The sequence below is a fragment of the Otolemur garnettii genome, unplaced genomic scaffold, assembly GCF_000181295.1.
Source record: "Otolemur garnettii isolate 467f Iridium unplaced genomic scaffold, OtoGar3 scaffold00019, whole genome shotgun sequence".
In the NCBI taxonomy this organism is placed as follows: Eukaryota; Metazoa; Chordata; class Mammalia; order Primates; family Galagidae; genus Otolemur; species Otolemur garnettii.
In genome coordinates, this window is record NW_003852414.1 from 1,647,223 (window position 1) to 1,653,609 (window position 6,387).

Sequence of the window (6,387 nt, forward strand, 5' to 3'; positions counted from 1 at the left end):
ATGTCCCTGGAAATAGATGCCTGCAAAGTGATGGTGCTGACCAGATGAGAAAGGAAATGTAAAAGGGACATTCTAAAGAATTGCAGCCCCAGAGACAGCAAGACAAAACAGTGTTCTTTGTTAAGGCTGTACTGACCTTCCTGCTTCCCAGGAAGGTTTGATTGGGGCATCCCTGGGAGTCAGTGAATGTGTCTATTCAGATTTTCTGGGGTCTGCTATGTGGTCAGATGGCTGAACACTGGAGTGTGGGGTTCCTGTATTGTCTGTTCTGGTTGCTGCTGTGTAATTTGGGGCATGTATGAATGGAAGTATCCAGTTATTGAACCACATGTGTATGACATATCCACTTAGACACATTAAGCCCTTTTTACTTAAATCCTAAAATCTATAATATACATGTATTTGTTTGAAAGGCTTTCTTCTTAAGAGAGACCAAATGGCACTCAGGTGACAGTGTGGCTGGCTGCATGCAGTGATAAGGAATGACATCTGGAGCTGAGGGAAGACATGTCCAGGAGCCACATACCCTTAAAGGGTGGTATAGCCACTGGTCTGGGGAGTTTTTTGCCCCATCACCCCTAACCCCTCCCTTTGTTTGACATTCCCACTACATTCTCCTTAGGAATGCACCTGTTTCATTCTCTCCTCATCTCTCTCCTCTTTTCTCTTCTCTTTTTCTCTCCTCCTCACTGCTGCTCTGCAGCCTCCCTCCCCGACCAATAAAAACCTTTTGTACAAAAAAAAAAAAAAAAAAAGGAATGCACCTGTTCGAACTTACTCAGGAGTGTGACTTCTGATGTTAAAGCCTTGCTGCTGATTTACCTATGTATCAACACACACACATCCTCCAGGCAGAAATGCCCCCTCCTGACACAGTGACACTCTAGGAAAAACTAGAGAACAATAACCAACTCTGAACAGAGGCAACGTGATGCCAAAGTGATGATAATGAAAGGTGTCATCTGTTGAACACCTGCTAGAGGCCATGTACTATACTAAGTATGTTTTATTAATATGTCTGGGTTTGTGCTGTTAGCCCCATTTTGTGAATAAAGACACTTTACTTACTCTGTTCAGTAAACCTATCTGAGATCAACATACTGAGAAATGGCCTAACAAGATTGAACCTGGTTCTGACTCCCAAGTCTAAGAGGTTCCCTTTCGTCTTCATTCACCCTGACTTCCAGCCCCTGCCTTCAGGACTTTGGGAGTGGAAAAGACTCAAGTGCTGCTCCTCTCCTTTTCTCTTTTCTGTTCTGAAGGAAGCTGGGAGCTGACTGCTTAGGATTAGTTTTAGACTTTAAGCACAGAGATAAAGTAAGGGAGCCTTATTTCTGTGGGGCTCAGCCCTCCTGACCAGAGTAAGAAGGAAGGCAACAAGGTGAGAAGCATTATGTAAAAACAGCTTGTGCATCTAACCACAGCGTCCCTGTTACTGTACCACTTGGGAATCTAAATGCAGGGACAGTTCTTCAGCAGGGTGTGGATCTAGCCCAGAATAGGGAGTCAGGGAAAGGTGAGCACTGTCGTAACAAGGGCCTGTCTTCATAACATTCAGTCTTTTTTTTTTTTTTTTTTGAGACAGAGTCTCAAGCCGTAGCCCTCGGTAGAGTGCTGTGGTGTCACATGTCACAGCAACCTCAAACTCTTAGGCTTAAGTGATTCTCTTGCCTCAGCTTCCCAAGCAGCTGGGACTACAGGCGTCCACCACAATGCCGGGCTATTTTGTAAGTTGTAGTTGTCATTGTTTGGCGGGCCTGGGCTGGATTTGAACCCGCCAGTTCCTGTGTATGTGGCTGGTACCCTAGCCACTTGAGCTACAGGCACTGAGCCCATTCAGTCTTCTTAAAAATAAAATCAACCTGAGGCCAGGTGCAGTGGCTCACCCCTGTAATGTTAGCACTCTGGAAGGCTGAGGCAGGTAGATTGCTTGAGTTCATGAGTTTGAACTAGCTTGAGTAACAGTGAGACCTCATCTCTACTAAAAACAGAAAAACTAGCTAGGTATGGTGGCACATGCCTGTCATCCCAGCCACTCAGGAAGCTTGAGGATCTCTTGAGGTCAAGAGTTTGAGGTTACTGTGAGCTATGATGATTATCATGGCACTCTACACAAGGCAACAGAGTGAGACTCTGTTTCAAAAAAACAAACCTGGATCCACTTATATATATCCACCCCTGCCTTTTTTCTTTTTTTCAAGAGACAAAATCTCACTCTGTCCCCCTAATTTTTTTTGTAGAGACAGTTCTATGTTGCCCAGACTGGTCCCAAACTCGTGGCCTCAAGCAATCCTCTGGGCTCAGCCTCCTAAAGCCCTGGAATGGTAGGCACGGGCCACTGCACCAGGCCTATCCCACTCTTTCAGCAGAAAGTATCATTTGGGAAATTTCCCCTCACCCTTCTCCACAGTCACTATTCATTGTAAAGAGGTAAACATGGAACTTGGGTTAACTAGCTAACTCACATTTTTTAACAGTAGTAGCTTTTTCTCCTAACAAAATTTACTGTGGAACCACAACATTTCAAACCTAAGCAATCCTCATCCTAATGTATATGATCTATATATCTGCTCATAAAAACAAATCAACAAGAACAAGCTACCTTAATTGAATCAGGTGGAGCATAATTGTGGCATTTCATCAGCCACACTCCTATCCATGAAATGGGAATTTGTCAATTGCACAACTCCCTGAATCACCACCCAGAACACCAAAGACACTGAGTTCAAGTTAGCTCAGGACTTGGACCTTTGGTCAAGAGAAAGGAAATGCATCACATCTCAGAAAAAGAACTGCCTCGGGGTATAGCTGCCCTTCACCTGGTGGCCAGTTTCCCGTGTCAATTACTTGAACATTTCTAAGGCAGTTGTGGAATAACCCAAACCCTTTGTGGTTGAGCCCCCTATTCTCCTTCCCATCACTAACTCTCCAAATAAGGTTTCCTCTCCTTTTGGTCCTCAGTAGTAAGCAGTCCCATCAACTGTAAGGGGAGTATTTACTTTTGATGGCCACTTGACCTTGACCAATGCAGGTGATTTATATTGATAACACATTTCATAAGAGCGTACTGAGCCAGGCACCTTGGGGGCTACAAAAGAGAAACAGTCCAGTGAAGTAAACAGAAGAACAAGTTTAGAGCACGTCCAGCCCCTGAGTGGTGAAATCTGAAGAACGCCGAGCCTGTTGCCTAAAGATAACTGCATTTATCGCCTGTGGTATACCTAAAATTCCACCATAAGGGATGTTTTCCCATGAAATAAAAAATTATACCAAGAGATTCTCTGTCAGAATGAAAATTCCCACCTAAGCACAGTGGCTCACACCTATAATCTTAGCACTTTGGGAGGCCAAGGCCAGTGCATTGCTTGAGCTCAGGAGTTCAAGATCAGCCTGAGCAAGAGTGTGACCCTGTCTCTAAAAATAGCTGGGTGTTGTGCAGGCACCTGTAGTCCCAGCTACTTGGAAAGACAGAGGCAAGAGGGTCACTTGAGCCCAAGAGTTTGAGGTTGCTGTGAGCTATGACATCACAGCACAGATAGAGGCAAGAGGATCACTTGAGCCCAAGAGTTAGAGGTTGCTGTGAGCTATGACACCACAGTACTCTAGCAAGGGTGGCAGAGTGAAACTGTGTCTCCAAAAAAAAAAAAAGAATGAAAATTCCCACAAGAAAATAAGGGTGGCTAATAGATCTAAATAGTAGTGCCGAGTCTTTTGGACCAGGGTGGTGATTGCCAGGGACATTGTGTTAAGAAGGATTCTGAGGTCATTCCAGCTCAGCAGGGAAGAGTGCTGCCATGGCAGGGCAGGAAATGGCATTTACATCACATATTTTTAAAAAGTAAAGTTTTTGTTTATGTAATACCTGATGAAGCAAGGAACACCCATACTATCTGGGGTATGTGGGAGACAGCCCACTTGGAAACGAGCTTATGTACCCCACCACTGTGAATCCACCATCCATCTCAAGACTAAATGCCTTAAGAAGCCCAGCCTCTCTCTTGCCACACTCTACCCTGTTTATTGAGACAGGCTGTCATCTGTTGCCTGGACTGGAGTGCAGTAGCATTATGACAGCTCACTCCAACCTCAAATTCCTAGGCGCAAGTAGTCCTTCTTTGTCCTCCCATATAGCTGGGATTATATGCACATACCCCTGTGCCTGGCTAATTTGAGGGTGGTGGGTTGAGACACAGTCTTGCTCTGTGCCCTGGGTAGAGTACCATGGTGTCCCAGCTCACAGCAACCTCAAACTTCTTGGCTCAAGCAGTCTTTTTGCTTCGGCCTCCCAAGTAGCTGGGACTACAGGTGTTTGCCACAAAGCTTGGGTAGTTTTTCTGTTTTTCTAGAGATAGGGTCTTGCTCTTGCACAGGCTGGTCTTGAACTCCTGAACTCAGGTGATCCATCTGCCTCAGCCCCCCAGAGTGCTAGGATTACAGGCATGAGCCACCCACACCCAACTTAACTTTTTTTTATTTTTTACAGTGATGGGGTCTTGCTATACGTTGCTCAGGGTTGTCCAACCCCCTCAGCCTCCCAAAGTGCTAAGATTACAGGCATAAGCCCAAACTCTACCTTTTTCTAGCCGTCCATGCTTATCAAGAATAGAAGTAGAATATCTATGTGTGATTCCTGAGAACTAGGATGTACTTGGGATAAGTCCAAGTCTAGCATCTAGCAGGGTCAGGCATAGATCAGGATGGGAGAAGAAGCTACTTCCCCACCCAGTGTCTGTTCTCCTGGCTTCCTTTGTTACGAGGTCCACTGTTTTATGAGGAACAGCAACGTCCCCAGATCAAAGATGACAGCTAGCCACCAGCTAAGTCTGGCCAGTGAGGTTCCAGTGGAAGTTCCAGGAAAGCTCTCTTAAAAAGCTTCATCTTTTCTGCTTCTTGGAACATGTACACGGTGACTGGAGTTTTAACATCTACTTGCGTTTGGGTTTTTTTGAGGGGGAGGGTTATTTGTTTTGAGCCAGAGTCTCACTTTGTCACCCTGAGTAGAATGCTGTGGCATCATAGCTCACAGCAACCTCAAACTCTGGGACTTGAGCCTCAAACTCTTGCCTCAGCCTCCTGAGTAGCTGGGACAATAGGAGTATGCCACTCTGCTTGGCGAGTTTTTTTATTTTTAGTACGGAGGGGTTCTCAGTCTTGCTCGGGCCGGTCTTCCAACTCCTGAGCTCAAGCTCACGCCTTGGCCTCCCAGAGTGCTAGGATTGGCGTGACCCACTGTGTCCAACTCTAACGTCCACTTTTGAATACCAGATGACCTTGAAGATGGAAGCCATGAACTAAGGTCACATCCCTATAAACTTCTTTTACATGAGAGAAATAAATTATGTTATAGAAGCCACTGTTATTTTGAATCCCCAAGTTACATGCAGCCAGACCTAATCCGATCTGACCAGGATGTGATATTCTTTGGTTAGAGTTTTAGGGATTCTTGTTGATAGTTTTCACTGATTGGTCCCCAGATAACAGGGATTCTGACCAAGAACTGTGGGGCAGTCATGTCTACGGGGCTCCCGGTGGTAGGAACCAGGCCAGATAGGAAGGATGCGGTAGGCAGTATACTACCTAGTAGCAAAAGGGACTTGTTCACCAAAAGCCAGACTAGTCTCCGTGGCAATGGAAAGAATTGTCTGAGTGCTTTAGGAGCGCACTCCTTCTGTATTCCCAGGAGACAGGAGCCAAAGGCTCCCGCAAAGGAAACTCCATGGATATGCCCTGGTGTATATGCTGAAGACCACCGGACCCGGGAAATCGGTCCCTTCCTGTGCCTCTGCTCATGACTAGCTAGAAATTGGATGGGAAAACTGTTCCTGCCACCTTTCCTCCTCCCAGAAACAGGCATGAAGGCTTTGAGTCCAAGGCAACTGGTGCTGGGAAAGGACGGACCGGGTGTTTCCCCAGCAGCCGCTTTGGCGTAGCTTGATCCTAGAGCACTGACCTCAGTTCAGAGCCTGTTGCCAACATGACAACACCCAGCAGCATTTTAAAAGTGAACCTAGTTGTGTTAACTTACCTGTCTCTCTACTTCACATTGGTAACGTCCAAGGAACTGAAAACGCACAGCCGCTGTAATTCAGTGTTAAAATAGCCCTGGGGGCTCCCTGCAATCCCCAGTCCTGTCACTCCCCTGCTTAAAATCTGTCAGTAGCTTCTCACTGTTTTTAGAATGAACCCCTGCCCCCGCCCCAGCATTCAAGTCTGCCTGCTCCCCAGCCCAGCAGAGTGCTCCCAGCTCCCTCTGAATCTTCCATCCACCTCTCTCCTTATCCCTGTGACGTCCTCACCCCTCTGAGCACCATCCTCCCCACGCCTGCAGGTTTATAATCCAACTTAACCTCCAAGGCCCAGCACAAGCCCTGCTGCTTCTCTGTCCCT